The sequence below is a fragment of the Oreochromis niloticus genome, linkage group LG3 (genome assembly GCF_001858045.2).
Source record: "Oreochromis niloticus isolate F11D_XX linkage group LG3, O_niloticus_UMD_NMBU, whole genome shotgun sequence".
Classification (NCBI taxonomy): domain Eukaryota; kingdom Metazoa; phylum Chordata; class Actinopteri; order Cichliformes; family Cichlidae; genus Oreochromis; species Oreochromis niloticus.
The window spans coordinates 75019667-75043650 of record NC_031967.2 but is presented as its reverse complement, the minus strand read 5'-3'; the positions used below and the strand labels follow the sequence as shown (position 1 = coordinate 75043650).

At 42.6% G+C, this 23984-nt stretch overlaps 1 protein-coding gene and 2 long non-coding RNA genes across 3 annotated transcripts in view; 2 read left to right on the top strand and 1 right to left on the bottom strand.

Annotated features, from left to right (window-relative positions):
• The window catches only part of LOC109196968 (NACHT, LRR and PYD domains-containing protein 12-like), a 59183-nt gene that overhangs the window by 7918 nt on the left and 27281 nt on the right, over window positions 1-23984 (bottom strand). The gene's annotated exons all lie outside the window — the stretch shown is intronic.
• Window positions 10164-15605, top strand: LOC109201526 (uncharacterized). Its single transcript, XR_002061589.2, has 2 exons — window positions 10164-11799; window positions 13815-15605. It is a non-coding gene; the product is annotated as an uncharacterized LOC109201526 (long non-coding RNA).
• On the top strand, window positions 18627-20916 carry LOC109201523 (uncharacterized). The gene is made up of 2 exons (XR_002061586.2): window positions 18627-20123; window positions 20218-20916. It is a non-coding gene; the product is annotated as an uncharacterized LOC109201523 (long non-coding RNA).

Genomic DNA, 23984 nt, shown 5'->3' with positions numbered 1-23984 from the left:
AGCTTTGCAGTGCCAAGAAGATCTCTTAAATAGGGATGAGACACTCCACACTGACGTTTCCACACTTTGGAGCTTCTGAAGTGCAGATGTTTGGAAACGCTGCTCCAACGCGTGGTTCAAACACTCAGATCACGTGACCTCAGCTGCCACAGGTGGCATACCTGCTGCTTCCAGGCATTGCCAGCCACAGGAATTCCCATTTTTGATTGGCTGGTCTTTTGGACTGGGCCTTGTAATGACTGAATGATGCTTTTATAGCACTGCTTCAGTTTATTCCACACACATTCAGTCCTATCAGCAGAGAGAGCCACACACTGTCTGTAACATCATTAGAAGATCTCAGTAAAAACACCACCTCTGCTTCAAGGACTAAATCAAACAGGACTAGTTTTCAGCTCTGTCTGCGCTCTACTTTTTTCTACTTTAAACAGAAAATAGGATTTACTGCATTCAGGATATCATTCTCACGGTCAGCCATTACTCAAACTGACACTGACATAAAGACTGAGGGAAGGACGGAGCCATTTATACGCTTGAGGTCATTACAGGAGGGTCATGTGACACAGCTGAAACTCATCTAGACAACGTCTGACACCAGAGACCATACTTACCAAAATAAAACAGGTTATAATGAACAACCTTGAGTGGAACAGCGGAGTGAACTGAGCAGCAGGAGGGAGGGCGTTTCTCCAAAACACGTGTCCATAACAATTATGGACAGTCGTGTATAATATGTAGACTTGTTCATATTTGTCCAACACTTTTCTCTGTCAGTGTTTCACAGAATATTATCAGAGAGTCATGATAGTGACCATTAGTGTCACTGTGGAGATGCTTATTCCAGCATCACTGACTTCATGGTTCCAGTTTCCATCACTAAGGACTACCTGTAGTGATGCTGCTGTTAGCCATGTTAGCATGTTAGCTCCAACAGGTGGTCAGTGTAAGAGCAGAAGATGATATCAGTGACATCCAAACAAGGAAGAAAGAGACTGTTGAAGGCAGCGAGCTGTGACTGCTGTGAACAGTGTTCTCACACTATTTTATCCCAGTGTCAACATACACGAGGCTGTTTCAGCTGCAACACACCACAAACACCTTTATACAACTAAATATACTGAGAGCACACTGCTGTGGTTGCTGTGGTAACCATCCATATATCCAGCTGTTTGGGGCCGAGTCTGCTTCCGAGTCCCCTTGGAACAAAACCTCAAAGTTTGATGTGTTTTTGACTTGAAGCTTTTTAGGATTTGGTTTTATTTGTTGTTCTCCACACTGTGAAACAAAGCTAGAAGCCACTGTGGTACAGTGGGGGACTCAAACCCAGGACCCAACCTGCTCCAACAACAGTCAGAACGATTTTATTAAGTCTCATTTTCTGTTCATTAGGAAAACATCAATAATGAAGAGCACATGTTTACAGAGGCACATTCAGACCAATGACAACAGTCCATTCACACTCACCTCCACCGTTTTAAATGTGAGTAAACACATCATGGTTCTGGTGCTGATGTGGTATCTGGGACAGGTGATGATGATGATTTTGACTCAGTCTGAGGTTTGATTACACTGAACCTGCAGTGCTTTCTCCTGTTTATGACACATTTATACCCAAAGTCTCAGCTTGATAAAAAAGAACGAAGAAAAACACATTTGTTGAGAGAATTGTTAACAAATGTGGCGAGAGTGTTGTAATTGTTACAGGCAGAACTATGATTTATATGCGTTTGAGTCATGTTAACACAGCTACACAAACACCTGAAACTGATCAAATACAACCCAACACATTAAACATAAATATGTTCCAGTTACCACAACTTATATAATTTATACTCAGGGTTCATTATGCTCAGTGTCTCAATACTGGCATGTTGAATAGAAACAAAGATAAATATGTTGAAGTTAACCACTATAATGAATCAGAAAATAGAATAACAGTGATTCTAATAACAGCCTCACTTTGTAAAGAGTCTGACCTTGGATGTGTGTGTGTGATGCAGGATGTTTGTGAAAATTACACAGATTATTGGGATAAGGGCATCTTTAGGCCTGACTGTGCTCATCCTACCTCCAACCTTTCCTCACCACTCAATCAGCATTAAGCTCAGAGTAGGTTAGTCAGATAATCAAAGTCATTTCATTAGTTTTTGTGATTTTTACCATTTGATTTTGCTCCTGCTGGATTTCTTTAATACAATTTCCTGGAGCCCCACGCTCCCGGTACTGGGGGCAAAGAGGAGGAGATCCCGTTTAATCGGTTATAACACGGGGTCAGAAATATAAGTCCCGACATGTGTGGTATCTAGGGATGGGTATCCGGTCCCATTATGGCACCAGTTCTGACATAAACGGTAGTAACCAGACCGAAAAGCAGCGCACATTTCGGTGTTTTATTTCTGTGCTTTTTTTTCCTGAGATGTCGTCCACTTTGGATTCTAGGCAATCATTTTACCTTTCCAGGTATGTACGTTCTTTTACAGCAGAGCTACAGATTAAAAATACCCAAGGCGAAGCTGTCAACAGTCTTGCTGGACTTCACAGAAAAAGATGCAAACTCAGCAGCCTGCAACAAGAGCCTTAAGGTGATACTGTGATACTGTGCAAAGGAGGTAACACCTCGAATCTGATGGAACACCTGGCGATGCATAGCGTTTTTTAAAAAGCCGAGAAATGCAATGTATTTGATAGCTTGCTGCGAGACCTCACACTGAGCAGCACATCTACTGTTAGCGGACCCGGAGTTAGCAACATCCCCCAAGAACCCGAAGAGGAGAGTCCTGGCCCCTAGCCCTGCCAGTGTAGCAGAAATGATGATGGATGATGATGGCAGCAGCAGCCGTTCCTTTGCATATGAGAGCATGAGGGTGGGCATGTTTGTATCTGTGTATGCCTGTATGTCTGTGTCCATATGTCAGGTCGGGTATCAGACGCCACCTCTCTGGGGACATCTCAGGCCCTCCAAGGTATGGAGGCCTTTCTCCCCCCACCACTTCCCCTGCCAGTGGCAGACGCCCTGAGACATCGGTGCGTTGGTGGGTCTTTGTGTCCGGGGATGGGCGTCCAGGTACACACCGGCTCACTCCTTGGTGGCTGCTTATTGGGGCCTGGAGCCTGGGGCTCGCTCGGGCCACTTCGGGGGTGGGGTGCCCTCGGCCTCTCGGCCTGGGGCTCGGTCACTGTGGCGCAGCTGGCTGCCGGCGGAGCTCCCGGGCACGTCACTGCAACCCCCCCTGGCTTATGCTCCGCGGCTGCTGAGTGACCCCTCATCTGGGACTCTCCTCACCTCTTTCTGGGATAGTGGTGGGCTGCCCCTCTGTTGGTCTTCTCTGGTCTCTTGTGTTCTGAGGGCCTCTGGATGTCTGGAGTTTTGATCTCCTCCATACCTACTTCATGCCCTGGTGGACGGGGCTGTGGCTCCCCACACCCTCTAGCAGATCATTACATGTAGGAAAACAAGCGCGTTCATGCTCACAGGTGTACACTTTCTTGGCTGCTACCTCAAAGCACATGGTGCGCTGTCGATCTTGTGTACTGCACAATAACATTTAATATTTAGTATCTACTGTTATCTACTGCTAGCTAGTTTATTGTAATGGTGTTTTATTTATTATGTTGCTCTTTTTTGTTTGTTTTCTCTTCTGTTTTGTTTTTTTCTCCATACAGGTGATCCAGGTGTTTTGTTTGTTTTTCTTTCTTTCTTCCCCCCTTTCTCACCATCTCTTCTCCCCTCTATTTTTCTTTCTCTCCCTCTCTGTCTTTCATTCTTTCTCCCTTTCTCCATGTCTGTCCCGTCTGTAACAACCGAAAATAAAATAAATACATAATTATAATAAAGGTCAATCAAATGGACCAATATGGCGAGGCCATGGTGATCCACTTGGTAAAGTAAATCCGCTTGGCATCTTTCTAGGCCTTAAGACAACAATTCTGATGGCTAAAGATCCAAACGGGACAGGCAAAAAAAAAAAAAAAAAAAAAAAGCAGCAGCCGTTCTTCTCTGCGTGAGTAGCTTAATGTTGTTCGTGTGTAATTTACGTTGAGTAGGCTAACCACGTTATTAAATTAATGCATGTAAGGTGAACTAGCAAACACCGTCATAGTTACATGCGGCTGTCCTCTTGTTTGATGGCAGATGCTGCCTTCACCCTGGCCAAAAAGGCTAAAATGACCAAAGAAAAAGTGGAAAACAGCTAAACATGAGAGGTTTTTGGACAAAGTTTGTGTTTTTTCCATTGTTTAAGCACTGCTTCCAGCCAACAGTGATACCATATATGCCCTATAGCTGCAGAAAAGGCTAACATTGTTATCTTTTTACAAAAAAAACCCCAGCTAAACATGAGAGGTTTTTGGACAAAGATTGTGTTTTTTCCATTGTTTAAGCACTGCTTCCAGCCAAGAGTGATACCATATATGCCCTATAGCTGCAGAAAAGGCTAACATTGTTATCTTTTTATAAAAAAAAAACAGCTAAACATGAGAGGTTTTTGGACAAAGTTTGTGTTCTCCATTCTTCAAGCACCAGTTTGAGCACAGTTTAAGCATCAGCACTGTTTCAAATGTACCTAAACGATACCCATCCCTAGTGTTATCCACAGAAAACTCAGCTAAAATCTCATAGAAACCATTTCTACAACCACCAAACACAAAGAAAACAAGCCATGATTAAAAGAGCAGTTACGTAAATCCGCAAAAGTCTGCTAAACAAACAAAACCGAACCAGAAATTCTCCAGACTTCATGTAACCGTCTAAAGAAAGGCTAGTTAGCTTCCAGAGCAATCACCGATTCCAAACACCAAGTTTCACTGCACTCTGACTAAAATTCACTGAAAGACACGCAAAAGAAGACCACAAAAAACACACAGCAGTGCAAATGCACTAAGACAGAAACTGGCTTGCGGTCCCGATTTCCTCTGTTATTTCTGCCAGTACCCAATAGCATCCTGATTATCAGCAGCTATCACAGCTAACCAGCTGCATCAGAGCCACTTCCGTCAACAACCACCATTATAGGCCCAGCTATAATTGCAGAGAAATACTTTATTTATTTTGGGCATTTCATTTTTGAGCAGGAAGCTCAGAAAATCTGTGCAAAGTGCAAATAAATTGTGGACATTCACTTCTAAAACTTTTGTGAAAAGATAAAACCTAAAAGTCTGAGTATTTCTTTATGTAGACAGCTCTTGCAGGTTACCTTGGCCTTTATAATAATAGAGCTACTAAATGTATCCCCAAAATAACAAGTGACCCCAGCAATAGTGAATCTGCCTTTAACAGGTGGAACGGACAGGATTTGAAATTTAGGGCTCCTCATGGTTACTTCTTATCAGGGTTAGCAGGGACGACATCTGGATGATTTCAAGGTAATTAGTACCGGGCAAGTCCCCTCCCCCAAGAAAAAGGAGAGACTACGAAAGCCACAGCGGTACAGCGTGCACCAGCTGTTGGTCTCTCTGCAGACTACTGGCTGGGTGATGTTGGGATTCAGAGATTTTTTTATTGCTACCATATAATCTGCATTATGAAGAATGCATTAATAACATGTTTTACAGTATCATTTTATGAGTAATATTTCTTACAGGGTTTATATTGCATTGAATATGTCTGTCATCACATTGACCTTTCTATTTTACAGGTTGAGTTCATTTTATGCACAATGCATAACTGTGCTTGTTTAGAGTTGATGTTCCATCCAAGAGGGTTTTAAGCTTCACTGGTGAGAGTGTCCAGGTGATACATGTTGAGGGAAGATGAGAACATAGCAAGTTATAGGTCTGTTTATAGTTATTAGAAGTGTACGTGATGTACCCTTGTCTGCACGTGATGAACTTTTGCCTGTCTGTCACCATGTATTTTTTGACCTGTGTTGACGTAGGTGTGATTTTCTATCCTATAAAACCAGAACCCAGTGTATTCCTGTCAGAGCAAACAAGCCATATGCTGATGGATGGTTGTTCTCCTGTGCTAATAAAACTCAACGTTTGATTGCACTTTTCTGGAGCCTCTGTCGTTTGTTGTCTGGTCTAAAGTTGATCGATCTCGCTTCATTTGGTGGAGGATGCAGGGCAACTGAAGATCAGTAGAAAGAGGTACAGGCGTTTGTTGTCGGCGGAGGTCGAGGCCAGATCAGGTGATCGGACGGCAGACGTCACGGCAGACTGCTTGACTATTGGGCCCAGATAATAAAAAAGGTAAGGCACAAACCTCTTTAACAGAAATTGTGCTGTAGTGGATTATAATTCTAAAACAGGTAGTCAAGTGGTCATCCGTTGATCTCTGTTTTGAGTTTTGTTTGAAATGAAAATCTTTGTTTGCAACGAAAGTGAAACTTAAGACTAGCGTTGCGTTCACGGTCGACTAGGAAGAAGCAGTACTGAGCTAGAAGTAACTTGAGACGTCGTTGTTAAGGAAATAGAGAAAAAGAGACTGATTTGTGATTAATGCCGTTAGCATGCGTCCGTACTACCTGCCCCGGGAATTCTCGCATGTTATCGTGATAACAGCGTATGTCCCCCCCTCGGCCAGCGCGGATGCAGCCTGTGACTCTCTCCACTCAGTGGTCAGCAGACTGCAAACACAATCTCCGAGAGCCCTCCTCATAATATCAGGGGACTTCAATCATGCCTCACTGGACTCCACACTGCCCACCTTCACCCAGTATGTGACCTGCCCAACCAGAGACAATAAAACACTGGACCTACTGTATGCCAATGCAGAAGAGGCATACAGTTCATCACCTCTCCCTCCCCTGGGCAGATCTGATCATAACCTGGTGCACCTTGTCCCTGTGTATGAGCCCTTAGTGCGCAGGGAGCCACCAGCCACCCGCACAGTGCAGAGATGGTCGGAGGAGAGCGAGGAGGCTCTTAAGGATTGTTTTGAGTCCACTGTGTGGGAGGTGATCTGTGACGACCACGGAGAGGACATCGACAGCCTTACTACATGCATTACTGACTATATTAATTTCTGTGTGGATAACACCGTACCTACCAGGACTGTACGGTGTTTCTCCAACAACAAACCTTGGATTACCCCAGAAATTAAAGCTGTCCTCAAGCAGAAGAGGAGGGCCTTCAAATCCAAAGACAAAGAGGAGTTGAAAAGGGTGCAGAGAGAGCTGAGGGGACTGATAAGGAATGGGAAGGACAGCTACAGGCAAAAGATGGAGAACCAGCTTCAGCAAAATAACGTTGGTGAAGTCTGGAGAGGCCTCAGAACCATCTCAGGCCACAAACATCAGAACTCTCTGCCTGGGAGGGATGTGAGGTGGGCAAATGAACTGAATCAGTTCTTCAACAGATTTGATTCAGCCATGAGGCAGTCTCCAACATCGGCTGCAGACTCACCCACCCCCACTGCTGCTGTTCCACCTCAGACACTTCACACCTCCTCTATTCACCCTGCTCACTCCTCCCAACCCCCAACAACAGCATCCAATACACACTCAACACAAGGCTCCAGCCTGTCTCTCTCAACCACCCAGGTTAGGAGGGAACTGAGGAGGATTAAAGCCAAGAAGGCAGCGGGTCCAGATGGCATCAGCTCGAGGGTCGTCAGGTCCTGCGCGGACCAACTGTGTGGGGTGATGGAGCACCTCTTCAACCTGAGCCTGAGGCTGGGAAGAGTCCCACAGCTCTGGAAAACCTCCTGTGTTGTTCCAGTGCCAAAGACTTCACGCCCCAAGGACCTCAACAGCTACAGGCCGGTGGCTCTGACATCCCACCTGATGAAGACCCTGGAGCGGTTGGTCCTGGCTCAGCTTCGGCGCCTTGTGAGCTCATCACTGGACCCACTTCAGTTTGCCTACCAGCCTGGCATTGGAGCGGATGATGCCGTCATTCACCTCCTACATCGTTCCCTCGCTCACCTGGAGACTGCTGGGAGCACTGTGAGAATCATGTTCTTTGATTTCTCCAGTGCCTTCAACACTATTCTTCCCTCGGTTCTGAAGGACAAGCTGGAGAACTCTGGAGTGGACCATCACCTCACTACCTGGATTCTGGACTACCTCACCGACCGACCACAGTATGTGAGGACTCAGGGCTGTGTGTCGGACAGGGTCGTCTGCAGTACGGGGGCCCCACAGGGAACGGTTCTGGCTCCGTTCCTCTTCACCATCTACACTGCAGACTTCTCCCACAACTCCACCCAGTGCTTCCTGCAGAAGTTCTCTGATGACTCTGCAATAGTCGGCCTCATCACTGATGGGGACGACAAGGAGTACAGAGGACTGACTCAGGACTTTGTGGACTGGTGCCAGCTGAACTACCTCCAGATCAATGCCAGTAAAACCAAGGAGCTGGTGGTAGACTTCCGCAGGCACAAACATCCTCCACTGCAACCACTGAACATCCAAGGTATGGACATCGAGGCTGTGGACAGCTACAGGTACCTTGGTGTTCATTTGAACAACAAACTGGACTGGACTCATAACTCAGACGCCCTCTACAGGAAAGGGCAGAGCAGGCTGTACCTGCTGCGGAGACTCAGGTCGTTTGGAGTGGAGGGCCCACTCCTGAAGACCTTCTATGACTCTGTGGTGGCCTCAGCCATCTTTTACGGTGTGGTCTGCTGGGGTGGCAGCATCTCTGCTGGGGACAGGAAGAGACTGAACAGGCTGATCCGCAGGGCCAGCTCTGTTCTAGGATGCCCTCTGGACCCAGTGGAGGTGGTGAGTGACAGGAGAATGGCGGCTAAGCTGTCATCCCTGTTGGACAACATCTCCCACCCCATGCAGGAGACTCTGACAGCACTGAGCAGCTCCTTCAGTGGGAGACTGCGGCACCCACGGTGCGGGACGGAGAGATTTCGCAGGTCTTTCCTCCCCACTGCTGTCAGACTCCACAACAAAGACTTTAACTGATCAAACACACACGTGCAATAACACTAAGTGCAATAATCTTCCTGGCATCGTTGCATTTTTTACTCAGTTGTATATAGCACTTGTATTCTATTTTTATCTTATTGTATATTTTATTCTATTTTATTCTACTGTATATAGTATTTTATTTTATTCTATTCTGTACAGTTGTGTACAGTATTTATTCTTATTTTATTTTATTCTAATTTTTGCTTCATAACTTTTGCACTGTCCACTTCCTGCTGTGACAAAACAAATTTCCCACGTGTGGGACTAATAAAGGTTATCTTATCTTATCTTATCTTATTAAGGAATAAAGAGATTAAAAGTGTCTACAAGTCACGGAGTTGAAGAACTCCACCCCTGGGAAAGACGTTTCCTAGGATTATACTAGGGGGGGGCCCCGCTGAGATTTTGTGGCCTCAGATATAGCCCTGGTGATCGCAGAGGATCATTTTGAAGGAGACACTTAATAGATACATGTTCTAAGAGTAAATACCAGACGAGAAGGTCCAAGGAGTTGAAACATGTTCTAAGAGTAAATACCGGACGAGAAGGTCCGAGGTGATGATATATGATTTAAGAGAATTCAAGTCAGCCGCGAGCTGATCAGTAAAAGTGAAATTAAAAGTGAAACTCTGATGATAAAATACTGTGAGCTATGAGAGACGAGTAAGAACTATTACCTGTGCATTTTTGGGCCCGCTGTGGTCCGTGAAAAGCTGTGTTTTTGTTGATATTCCTGTTGGCGTCTGAAAGACGAGCGGCAGGGTGCATATCCGGCTTGAACTGAACTGAGGCTGTGACGTAGGAAACTGTCTGAAATAATTTAAAGTGCCAGGCAGTTTGTTGCACACGCAGCTCTAGCTGACCCACAGATTATCTTGTTTCTGCGGGGTTGTTTGGACTTGATTCAACGTATTGTTGCCATATATGAGAGCCAAAGAAACAGCTAAGAAGCTACTGGGTGTGGTCAATGTCTTGTTACTTGGGGTTTTATAAAGAGAGAAATATGCACTGTAGGCCTCTGTAAGAGTAAGAAAATAATGTTGTTTGCTTCTCACTGATGTAAAATAGCCCAATACTCTGAACAGTGAGATTTTGAATTTAAGAAGAAAGAGCAGAGAAGTGTTTTTATATTGTGCATGTTTAAAACAGCTGAAATTTAGACCTGCGCAGTATCTGAGTCGGACTGCACTTCCTCTTTTTCACTGAGGCCCTGACTGTAAGCTGCACAAACTAAAAATATTCGGTACAGAGAAGTGCTGTGAGCAAGTGTGTTTGGTTTTTTAAAATTAAGACTTGCAGCTGGTTTGGTGCGTTGATTTTGAAGTGCTGAAAATTGTGTCTGTTTTAATAAGTTTGTGAAATAAAAGCTGCGCTGTCTGGCCCCGTGTTAGTCAGTGTGTTATACTAAGCAGGTACAAAAAGGAAGTGTCTGTTCTCTGGCTATCAGGGGTTCTGATAAAAATAGGAAGTCACGCCAAAGACCTTGCGAGGGCGGAGACATACAGCAGCCATCTTGTAAAAAGTTTAGACAAAAAAACTTTACAAGAAAGAAAACCTCTTGATCTAATTTTTGAATAAGAAAGGGAAAATTGTGAAAAAGATTATAACAATTGCAGCAGGAAACATTAACTCATGCAATAAACAGACATACCAGAGCAGAAATAAAACTTGTAAAAGGAAACCATGCAAAGCTTTGCAGATGGATCATAATGTGTAAAGGGATCTCAGCTTGGATGAAAGAGGATGAGCCTCAAGCTCAACCTCAAGAGGTAGATTCACCTCCCCAACAACAGGAACAGAAACCAGAAACATTAGAACAGGTGCTCACCATGATAAAACTTCACTACCGTGAAGTTTTATTTGCTTATTGATGAAGTTTTATTTGCTAATTTGCTAATTGCTTTTATTTTATTAGATAAGAGAGAACAAAATGTGGTCGAAGGTTGGATCTGATATGAGGCGAACAGGACCGGTCTAAAAAGATTAAAAGGTACGCACAAACCTGTTCAATAAGCAAATTTGTGCAAATTGGCTGAATTCTAAATTATCTGTTCGCTGAGTAGATGATCTTAACTATTAAACTGGCTCAGTAGCGGTAAAACTGAATTCTTGAGAATAAAGAAGCTTTGAAGTTATGAGAAACTTTGAAGTAATGAGAAGCTTTGAAGAAAGGATAATGAAACTTTGAGAAAGACAGCACTGAAATAAAAACAAGAGATGTTATGATAAAAGAAAAAGAGACCCAGGCATGTTTAGTCCGACAGAAAACACCTGGTGCTGTCAGGATGTTTAAGGGACACAGAAGTTCAGAAAATCGAGTCAGAAATGGTTTTGTGGCTCTTGGTAAACTGATTTTGAAGGAAAATCAGTGTTTATTGTGCTGAAGTAACAGATCCGGCGCGGTCTGACGTGAAGAATCAGCTGTACAAGTCTGAGTGTGCAGCGTTGTTGATATTAACAGATCCGGTGAGGTCTGAGGAAAAGAAATAAATTGGTGAATGGTTGATATATTTACATGAATTTTGGTGGATCCGCTGAGGTCCAGAAGAATAATCAATGCGGACTGTATTGGTTTGAATGTTGGTAAATGATCCAGGAAGAATTGCCCTGGGTCTGTGTCTGTGTGTGTGTTGTTCAGTGACAACATGCGCAGTTTAAATTGGGCGCTGTTCCTTCCTCTTTTTAGTTTCAAAACACAAAGGCAGTTGGATTAAGAATTACTGTGTGAGGAACGGCTTGACTTTTGACTAGGGAAATAATATGCTTACTTGTGGGTCTATGAAGATCCCGTAACATTCCGGTGGAGATGCTGGGGAAAAAAGAGTGAGTTCGGACAAGGAACTCCGAGAAAAGGACACCTTGAGTTGAGCAAGGTGTTTAACTGACTCAGGATTTCAGAAAATCGAGTCAGCTGTGATCTTGAGTTTTAATGGTAAGTTGATTTTAAAGGAAAATCAATGTTTACCAGGTTGAAGTAATTCTGATGATATTACTAGATGTCCTGTGATACAAGTGAAGAATAAGTTGTGTACATGTGGACACACAATTGTGTTGACATGGATGGATCGGCTGCGGTCCATCTGATAAGTGAATGCTGGGTAAACTGAGACAAGAAACTGTTTTCAAATCAGCACTGGCTGCAGTGAGATACATGTGCTGAAGATTACTGGACCCGGCAAGGTCCATATGATGAAGTTCTTGGGCAGATAAATGACAGAAACAGTTTCTGAGTTTTAAGGAAAAATCTGAAGCACTGAGGTTGAATTTTCTCTGTGCTTGGTGCGCTGTGTGGACTTATATCCGAGATATAAGTCCAAAGGTTATGACCTGGAGGTCATTCATGGTGTTTAAAGAAGAACAGGAATTAGAAAAGGATATTTAATGTCATATTTTGTGTAAATTGAGGAAAACTCACCACATGTGTTTACCTTTTTTCATTTAAAGGGACAGACATTAACACACACACAAAGCTCTTAGGTGTGAGTCACTTCCTCTTTCAATTTTAAACTGCAACACATGGGTTCATTGAACTAGAATTTCAGCAGTGGATGAGACAGGATTTAGATTAGGGCTAGTTAAAGATAAAGATGACCTTTATTAGTCCCACAGGTGGGAAATTTGTTTTGTCACAGCAAAAGTGCAAAGTTATGCAGCAGGAATTAGAAAACACTGGAATGCAATAAAGTAAAGTAGAATAGAATGATATATACAATAGAATAAAATAGAATACCAACACTATATACAACTGAGTAAGAAAATACAAAATACAACTTTGTCAAAGAAAGAATTGCACATATAGCAGTTTTATTGCGCGTATGAGGGTTCTGGCAAAGTAAAAGATCATGTTGAAAGTTTTATGCCCTGGAGGCCAAGAGTCATGTAAAGAAGGACACGACTTACACTGAAAAAAGGCCACGTTGGATTTACTTGGTTAAGTAGTGGACACTGGTTGCACACAAATGTTTTCCTTTGGCAGAAAGTTAAACAACTGAGTTAAATGAACACAATTTTTTCATATTGAATAAACCTGTGCATTTTGTGTTCATAAAACGCGATTGAAACATATCAGATGAAGTAAGTTGAGCTGTTGGAATATTTTAATACTTAACAATTCTGTCATTTTATTTGAACACTATTAAATAACTTTTACCCAAATACTACTTGGTCACTTAAATACTACATGTTGTCTTCATATTACATAATGTTCAACAAAGTCTAAACTCTGGTTACTATAAAAATTGAATGGATCTACAACAACTACCATCCTACTATCTTTATCCTGATTGCAGGGGGGCTGGGAAATAACCCCGAAGTGATAGGTTACGAGGCAGGGTACACCCTGGACAGCTCACAAGTCTATCACAAACAACCGTTTGCACTTACATTGACGGATAATTTAGAATTACCAATTAACCTAACTTTAACAACTGCATGACTTTTAACTGTGGGAAGAAACCAGAGTACTCAGAGAGAACCCAGCGCAGACTGGCCAGACTGTAGATTTGAACCCAGGACCTGCTTGCTGTGAAGCAACAGCACTAACCACCATGCCACCAATCCAGACTTAACAAAATAAGAAAGCTATGATTTCAAGGCTTGATGCTGAATTTTTTGTACGTTTTTGTCCTTGACAGGTTAAACCACAATAAATAATGATAGCATACACGTGGTGTGTGTGAAGGTGTCTGCCTCTTAAAACTCCAGTGATTTTCCTGCAGTTTGACATCTCGTGCGATCTTGTGACTTTCATGAGTTCAGCAACTAACCACTCTTACTAGATTGTATCATGTCATCTCAACAAGAACAAATTAAGTTGTTGAATTTCGTACAGATCCTTCATGATTTAATTACGTTCATAGAAACCTGAAATTATTGTGTTCAAATCACAAGTTAAACTTTTAAATGTAACAACCACCCAATTTACTTTTTTCGTTATTCCAAAAAAAGTAAAGGCGGCTACTTGACTTGACTGAGATGGATGCCTTCCTGAAACCACGATCCAAAGCGCTCGAGACTGAAATCCCGTGCAGTGTTGCAGTAAGTTATTGACTTACTTCACTCGAACATGATATGAACAATTTAATCTAGCCTCTCTGCATATCATGTAGTTTCTACACTATATAGTTACACTTAACTTTAAAGCATGAGGCACTTGTGTTAAATACACGCAAGATGCTTACGTAAATCCAAGAGCTGGCCAATCTTTTTTAAGTGTAGCAAAGGACATTTAGGGTCACATTTTGTCTAAGATGGGGAGAATTGTTCCATATGTGTTTATTTCTCTTCTCTTTTAAGAGGACAGACGCAGTTACTGAGTGTTGTTTACTTCCTTTTTCTGAGTCTCAAAAGTATGTTTGATAAAAATACTCTTAGGAAAGTGTATTTCGAGTGATTCTAAGTGTGCGAATGTTGTGAGTACTGGATTTGAATGATTATGTGTGATTCGTACAAAATAATAAATAAAGTAATGATAACACATAGGAGAGTGAGTGGAAAAGTGGAAGTCTGAGAGAAAGTGTGTGCGTAGGCAAACTTCAGAGTGTGTGTGCGTCAAACAGGAAGTCTGATTATAGCTGGTGAGCTGGGGAGAGACGTTGCAACATGAAAACAGAGGAATTAGAGACTGAATGTCTTAAGAAAAAGTAATAAAATATATTAACTACATGTTTTAGAGAAGAGAAAGACCGAGAAAATAAATACATGAACTAACAATTACATTAATGAATAGAAAACGCACGTACACAAATTGCTACAGGTGAAAGTATTGTTGGAAACAATCAGAAATGGGATAGTTTAATACACCCAGGCAATGAAGAAAGCAGCTTACACTCCTTTAATTTCCAGAGCCAGTGTGTCCCCTGCTCTCATACCACCCCTGCCCACGTGGCCCCTGTAACAGGCGAGCATGGAAGGCTGGATAGCCCATGACGGGTAAGATCCCACCACGAAACCCTGGGACAACCTAAGGCAGGCACAGTCACGATTGCTTGAACCTAAGTCACGGTGAGCTTGGACTCACTGGTGGAAACGGGACTTGAAGGGTAAAGCCGCTGGGCTGAGGCAAAGGGGGAAATGTCATTAACAATGACCAGTGATGAGTTAAAGAGTCTCCCCTCTTTAACTCCCTGTCTTTCAGGGTGAATTGTTCCCTGAACCTAAAAAGCAAGCTATAACTTCTGGCTGAGGACAAGGAATGCTGTTATTTAAGGTGGGAAATCAAAATTGGGGTTAGCAAATTTGGGAGAGAGAAAACTGATTGTTTCAGTGGAACCTTGTGAAGGAGTCTGAGAAAACCACAAAAAGAAACATATACACAATCACACACACAAATAGAAAATGCATTAACCTTAGAATACAAAAGAATTCATGAAGATCAGAGCAGGTTGACCATAGGAGTCTGCTTATCATGTTGTCCAACTCGCTTAGTGTGTAGTAGTTTACAGAAGAGAAAATTCAGAATTTAGTGTTGATGGTGTGCAAGTTGTGTGGCGTTTAACGAGATTCTCTGTGTTTTGAGCAGGTGAAATTATGTTAAGTTGACCTGAGAGTGTCAGGACCCTGAAGAACTTGTGGCAAAATGTTATGTGTTTAAGATTGTTTAGGTTGTTGTTGTAGTGATGGGTTACTTTTATCGGTTAGATTTGTGTTGTTTTCTTGTTTTAATAGAGGGAGTTTTATTGAACATGGACATGTGTAGAATTGGGCCCATTATTTTTGTAACAGTGCACTTAGAAAAAACTGTCAGGTGATTTTGTTTTGTGTTTTGATGGAACTAATAATCAGCTCTCTATTTTCTCATTTTTGTTCTAAGCAGGCCTGGAGGAGAGTGAACTAACAGCGCTGACAAAATTTCCGAGAACAAATATAAGGTGACCTTTTCCAGATTACATCTGGCTGAGGAGAAGGTTACCTGTGGGGACCTGATTGGTTGTGAGTCTCTGTCTAAAAGGATTGCAGCAAGCCAATCAGTCAAAAGCATAAAGAACTATTTTCCAAAAAATAAAACAAATGAATGTTCCTAAGAGTGGAGAATCTAATTATTCGCGCGGCAGTCTCCACTATTAGCAATACCTGATGTTAAGGCGTGTGAGTGAATGTGTGGAAATGGACGGTGAATGGACGGACGTGGACCAAAGGTTGGACCGACTGGACACTGAGATAAAGGCTGGACTAAGGTTACACACATGACTGATAACTGTCCTGTTTTAAGTTTTCTTTCTTATAACACAGATTGGATCATAAGTGAGGAAAAACTGACTATGAAATGTGAAGTTCTGGTTAACATATAGGTTTTTGTTTCTAGGAAGTTCTAAGGATGCAGGCTGTGGATGGAGCCAAGATAAGATTTGACATGATGATTAATTTGATTTCATTCCTTAAACACAGGTTTGAAGGGCCGGAGCATGTATACCTAATATGATATGACTAACCTTTTTCTTTTAATTTCCTAAGCTCGAGTGAAGGATTTTGAGTTTGTAACACATAAGATGTGTCACAAAAAGGGGGGAGTTACAGGATTTAAGGTTTAATTTGAAATGGGTTTTAGGATTACTTGATGATGTTTGCAGTTTTTGATAATTTAGGTATGGTAAAACTGAGGCAGAAATTGTTATTTTCAGGTTCTTTTTGATTTCTAGAATAAGAGGTTATAATTTAGGCTGGCACATACAGATATGTCAAAGGAAAATCGTATATATGTGATCAGCTACAGGAAATGTGCTCTTTTAGGATTACTAAGCAAATGTCTACGTGACTTTTCACCTAATAACTGTTGTGATGATAAACTTGTTTACCGACTAGCAGCTTGCTCTCTTCTAGAACATACAGACTTAGGAAAGGGGAACCTCAGCTCTGAGTTCTGAGAATAACTCTGTCATCTTTGTAAGCTGATAGGAAACATGTCGAGACAGCCATATAGGGCAAATGTGGTAGAGCTTGTAATTAAATGTGGGCTTGAAAGAGGAAGCAAATTTGGTACAGGACGTGCTTGAGATGATCAGATGAGAGAAGGGAAAGTCAGGAATAGCTTTAAATTAGGATTGATACATTAAATTGGGTGAAAAGGGGGTGTAGCAAGTAGATTCAGGGCAGCGTAAACGCAAGGTGCTGTCACACAGCTTAAGTTATTTGTTTGATTTATTTTTATGACAAAATAATAAGAAAACATTGAAAACATACAACCCGTTGAGGAGACAGATAGGGTTGGGCAATTGAAAGGTTTTGTTTGTTTAGCATAATCTCTTTTGTAGGGATGGGTACCGGTGTCCGGTGCCGTGATGGCACCGGTTCTGACATAAACGGTAGTAACCAGACCGAAAAGCAGCGCACATTTCGGTGCTTTATTTTGGTGCTTTTTTTTTTTCTTGAGATGTCATACGCTTTGGATTCTAGCCAATCATTTTACCTTTACAAGGATAGTAGGCGGGCCCAGGTACGTAGTTCTTTTAGAGCAGAGCTACAGATTAAAAATGCCCAAGGTGAAGCGGTCAAAAGTCTGGCTGTACTTCACAGCAAAAGATGCAAACTCAGCAGCCTGCAACAAGTGCTTTAAGCCCCACGCCCCCGGTACCGCGAGCAAAAAGGAGGAGATCACGTTTAATCGGTTATAACACGGGGTGAGAAATATAAGTCCAGACATGTGTGGTATCAACAGAAACCTCTGAATTTCAGCTAAAATGTCATATAAACCATTTCTACAACCACCAAACTCAACGAAAACAAGCCATGATTAAACGAGCAGTTATGTAAATGCGCACAAGTCCGCTAAACAAACAAGGCGAACAGAAATTCTCCAGACTTCATGTAACCGGCTAAAGAAAGGCTGGTTATCTTCCAGAGCTATCACCAATTCCAAACACCAAGTTTCACCACACTCTGACCAGAATTCACTGAATGAGCCGCAAAAGAAGACCGCAAAAACACACAGCGGCACAAATGCGCTAAGACAGAAATTGGCTTACCGTCCAGATTTCCTCCGCTATTTTCGCCGGTAGCCGGTAACTACGTGATTGCCAGTAGTTACCATGCCTACCTAGCCGCATCAGAGCCGTTTTCCGTCAACAACCTCCATTTTAGACCCACCTATAGACACGTGACTGGACAGACGTCACATGCAGTAATTTTGGGCCCACGTGGGTTTTGGCATTACAACGTCTGATTGGTTGAATGAACGTGAACGTGGCATCGTTACTGTGACTCTATTGGCTCAAACAACTGTCAATCATGCAAATTGACCAAAAGAAACCAAAGTTACAGCCCCTCAGAGTTTAAAGGGCCAGAGACCAATTAAGCGCTCCATGGCAGAAATGGTCCATTACCATGTAAATGTGTGGTTAATTCTTCTAAAACGCATTTTTAAAAAAAAGCATTTTTAGGCATGTTAACGAAATTAATTAATGACTGCTCTTAAATACCTAAAAAAAAATCAACTGGCGTGGTGTCCAATTGCGTGCAAGAATTGGACATTTTTGTACAACGTCTGGATATTCATGTATTGACAGCGCTGTAATTTTTCACTGTTTCACTTTAAAAACATAAATCTTTGCACAGATGATGTTTATATGTTGTTACGGTTCTTATCATTTTGCAGAAAAAAAGAGACTGCTAAAAATAAAAACATGAGAGGCTTTTGGACGAAGTTTGTGTTCTCCATTCTTTAAGCACCGGTTCAAGCACCGTTTAAGCACCGGCACCGTTTCAAAAGTACCGATTTGGCACCGGTATCGGATAAAACCTAAACGATACCCATCCCTACTCTTTTGTTATATTTTAGCTTTTAACATGGAACATGCCTCTCTGGAGCTTCTCTCCTGATGCTACCCCGCCAAAGACCCTTATCCATAGAGACTATGTCAGCTCCCAAACAGACAACAACAAACCAAAACTAGCAATAAACAACCTAAACATAAACAATAACAAAGCAAGAACAATACAGAATCTACATCTGAACCGAAGAATAAAACAGTGAAATGTGGATTATTAAATATTAGGTCTCTCTCTTCAAAGTCTCTGTTAGCTCACGCCAAGCGGTCGCAGCAGATGGCTGCCCGTACCTGAGCGTGGTTCTGGCTGAAGTTTCTTCCTGTTAAAAGGGAGTTTTTCCTTTCCACTGTTGCCAAAGTGGCTATGCTATAGTCTGCAAACAAGGAACTGAATTGAGGTAAAAGAGCAGGGAGAAATGAAGGACACTCTCAGGCCAATACCATGGTTGCAGGAGGAAATCAGAGAGCGGATGAAGCCGCAAAGGGAGCAGCAGGCTATAAAGGACGACAGCAAATGGTGCAGGTAACCGCTGAAGAAGAGGCAGGTGTCAATATGTTGGAGGAGGCCAGACAGGCTCAAGACGAGGCTTCTCTGGAGGAAAAGAGGTGTGGCAGAGCAAAGGAGCCCGAAAAGAGGGTGGTCTTTGGAAAGGAGCCATGCTGGAGGGGTCCTTACGAGGTCGTTGCCAGGACGACTACAGCAGTTCAACTGAAAGGGAAAGGCGACACCTGGTATCACTGGTCGCAGTGTGCACCAGCACATGAGAGCTTGGTTGAGGAAGTCTTCAACCAACACAGGTGTCAACGAACAGAGGCAGAATAAACCCTCTCACCTGTGCAACGCGCCAACCAGTAGTCTACCTGGAAGGCCGAAGAAAGAAGAGCAGCAGCTTAGAAGGTCGCCACGCCAGCAGAAAGGGGCAGTGATAAGTTGAAGGCTCCACAAAGAGGGGAGTTTCATTCTAGAATCTAAAATCTATATAACAATTATAGAATACAAAGTTTATATAACATGATGCAAACAAACGAATCAGAGACACGTAATGAGAAGAAACTTATTAAAATGTTCCTTACAACTACATGTTTATTGTATGCAATAATAGTAACCATGGCTGTGTTGTTTATAGAGATTGAAAATGTGACGTCATTCAGGGGTAAAACCGCAAAGGATTCTGGGAGGTGGTGGTAAGAGGTACTAGCGGGCACTGGCTTTCAATAGAAATCAGTTAAACAGCGATAAAAAAGAAACATAAAATGGCAAGAAGCTGTTGTATTATTAACTGCACAAGCCGGGCGAACGACAGCCGCGTGAAGTCGACGGGAAATGCGTTTGGTTTTTATCAGATTCCGGCGTGAAAGAGAAATTGTCCAAGCCATGTCTCCGAAGTCACGAAGAGGCGACGGATGGCCTGGATTGCCGCTATCCTAATACCTAATATAACGTTCGAAAACACTCCACCTCACATGTTAGTCTGCTCCAAGCATTTCCACAAAGGTAAGTGTTTTGTGGTAGTTAATACGTCTTAATTGGCGCTGAACAGAAATCATCGCGCTATGCTGCTGTGTGTAATGTTTGCTGTATTTTGTAGGCAAACCAGCCTACGAAATGCTGGAATGCGATCCAGACTGGGCATATAATATAATATATTATATATAATAATTGCCACGTTTATGCAGACGATTTGTGAGACAGGTAAACTTACCGTTGTTCGTACGATGGTCTTGTGTTCTACACGGTGCATTTCAAGGTCCTGCACCCATCCATCGGTAAACTGTACCTGGGCTTGTTGCAATGACCTGAAGTTACTAAAAACTTCATGAGTGTATGCACTCACTCCAAGAACCTTATAATTATAAATCTGAGCGTGGTGAAAGTTGGCCAGTACGCTGACGTCTTTTATCCACTCTGTGTGCTCGTAAGGGTCTGACCCTTTCACTCCTTTGATATTTTCCTCGTACCTTTTCTTTGCCTTTTCGTCGAGTCTGTCTCTGTACGGACCGGCTTTGTTGTCCTTCATTTGTACATCCTTTTTTTGGTGAGGAAAGAAAAAGCAAGAAGGTATTGGAACCGGAGAATAAACGTTTTGCGGTGCTGCAAATGCTTGCATTTAATGCGGTTCTTTGAATGTTTTTCCCATCACCTCCCGGCATGCAACGCGCGAAAGTCACGTGGTCTGTCAATCTCTATTGTCTATATTTTGCAGGGCACTCCGGACCCCTTGTCTGAACACAGAGGCCAGTCCAGCCCAGCATTTCCTGAGACTGTAGTTCCTAAAACAGGATCGGTAGAAAGACAAAAGCGCGAGGTGTCAGGTAAAGGTGATGAGTGTCTCAGCATGAATCATGGCATAGAACTGAATTATGTTAAAGGGTCCGCCAGCTCATTCACGTTTGATTTGTGTGATGTCATTAAGTGTGCAGGAGCTAGTATCAGCTGGAGAGCATCGGGAACACAATACACGTACTTTAGCAGCCAGACGTAAGAGACACATTTTGGCAAAAAGAGGGACCCAGGGTACACATGCATATGACCCTAGGTTAAACTCTCCGACCTGGATAGACTCCATAGGAGTGCCCAGGGGAGTTCCAAACGAATATAAGCTGGCAGACCAAGTAGCTTCAGGATTTGAAAGCATATTCATTTGGGTGACCCCTAATAAGAATGTGGATCGCATTAACTATTTCCATTACAACCTGCTGAGACTCTCTAACCTTACCAGGGATGCCATGATGGGGTTCGCAGAACAATTGGGTCCGAGGTCGCTGATGGGCGTGATAAATCGAATGGCCCTTGATTGTTGGCAGAGAAGGGAGGCATGTGCACTATGTTCGGAGACATGTGCTGCACTTCTATCCCTAATAATACTGCCCCAGATGGCTCAGTAACCCGAGCTCTGGAGGCCCTGGAAACTTTGTCTAAAACCATGCATGAGCACTCAGGTATTGAAAACCCGCTGGCATCCTGGATGACATCTGTGTTTGGACAATGGAAAGGTGTGGCTATGTCAGTGATATGCTCATTGGCTGTATTTTTGGGAATACTGGTCATCGCTGGTTGTTGTATCATTCCTTGTGTCAGAGGCTTGTTGGTAAAGGTAATGGCGAGGGTTGCGAACCCTGGCTGGGTTGAGGGCATCTACCAGATGAACCTGGAACCCATAGAGTGGGGCAGGGAGTGATACAACATGAAGTATGGTGACATTCCTTTTGGAATGTCAAAAGAGGGAATGTTGGGATTCAGAGATTCTTTTATTGCTACCATATAATCTGCCTTATGAAGAATGCATTAATAACATGTTTTACAGTATCATTTTATGAGTAATATTTCTTACAGGGTTTATATTGCATTATACAGCAGTGTTTGAAATAAAGTCAGCGCACTCAGTACAGATAGTGCAAGAAATATGATGTTGCTGCCAGACAGCTGCCTTTGAACACGTCCCTGCATGTTTGTGTATATAAGTAAATGAATGCTCTACATTCTGATTTCAATCTTTCTTTTGATTCTGCCTGCGTTTTGTCATCTCTCAGATGATGACCCCGCCTACGTGGTCAAATTCAAGTCTACACTCAGGACAGACCTGGAGACACTCAAACAAAATGCTAACATTGCATATGTGAAAACTGCTGCTGCACTGGAGCCAGATTCAAGGAGCTCAAGTGTTTACCCAGATCTTACTGAACTTACTGAAGGAACAGAGGGTTGTTGGAGGGAAACCTGTGGAAGCCACCAGAGAAAAAGTTGGCCCTGTTGGCTGCTTCATCAGAGTGTGATTGTGAACAGGAGGAAGACTCAGCTGAGAACAGTGTGGTGGATACAGAGCAGAGCCCACCATCAGTACAGAGGCCTGTCCTGCTCCAAACATGCAGCACCAGTACTTGGCCACAGCTGCAACATCTGTACCTGTGAAAGCTTGTTCTCTGTTGCTGCTCATATTGTACAGAAGAAGAGAGTTTCTTTATCATCAGAAAATGTCAATGAGCTTGTGTGTCTTAGCAGCTGGCTCGGTGCAGAGGAGGAAGAAAATGTCAAGTCAGAGGAAGACAAAATGCAGTTCATGTTGTCAACTCAACCTGGACGACTGAAAGTGTTTTTCTTTGTCTTGTTTCTGACTGAGATTCTCCAAAGGAAATCCAGTACAAACACACACTTCACACACTCAAAGTCCTGCACAGTAAATGAGCTGATGAGCGTTTGTGCTGCTCCCTGATAACAGGAAAATAGTTCTGCTGGTTCCTGTTCTGAAAACACACATTCATAAATGTTCACTTGCTGTTGATCAAAGGTGCCTGTTATAATGTTATGATGGTGTCTCTGGACTCTGAGGGGAACTTTGTAAAAAACTAAATCAAATGTTAACATCCTGGCAGAGGCAAAGAACTTTGATTTGCTATTGATTTGATTAGATTCATGTTTCAGCTCAGATTGACAGAAATATTTGAACTGCTACTGTGTTAAAGGGAATACTGCTGTTAGAAAGCACCTGATTTGTTTCTGCACACTGAATGTTGCACTTCTGACACTGCAGTACTATTAAAATAAGTACACAATACACTACTTTTGAATTCATGATTGAATGTTGCTGTAACATGTAAATGAGTGTACAAGTGTGACTGATCCGCTTTCTAATGTGTGTGTAGCCCACACTGTGTGTCACTGTGTCACAGGTGAGTCTGTGTATCCAGGTTCTATGAGGAGAACAGGATATAGTGAATTAGTCCAGCAGCTTAAAGTCTGACTCCATCTTCCATTTAAAAAACTCACACCAACAACTGAATACCTTTGCCTTTGCCTTTGTGCAGCTGACACTTCATTTTAATGTTCTTCTATTCTGGTTCATCTGGTTTCAGTTTCTATAAGCACACAGGTTTCATCAGTGACTCTGTGACCTCAGTAATCTTTGCTGGGCCTTAATCAGAGGTGGGTAGTAACGAGTTACATTTACTCTGTTACATTTAATAATTGGGTAAGTTTTAAAAAAAAAAAAGTACTTTTAAAGTACCTTTTTTGCACGATACTTTTTACTTTTACTTGAGTACATTTTTGAAGAAGAAACTGTACTTTTACTCCGCTACATTTGCAAAATTAGACTCGTTACTTTTAAAAAACAATTAGTTTAACACATTAGATAACATGCCGCCAGTGGAGTTTCCAGTGACTTTTTTTTACCAATCAGATGTGGCCATGCAGTCACATGACCAGTTTGAAACCGTGGTAGGCAGAGCGGCCCAAGCGTTTCAAAGAAACACATGAAAACATGGCACAGCCAGCTGTCTACGCTAGAGCTGACGAGGATGAACACCCTTGGCCTCATATACTAAGAATGTTTCGCTTAAAAGCAGTATAAAAGAACAG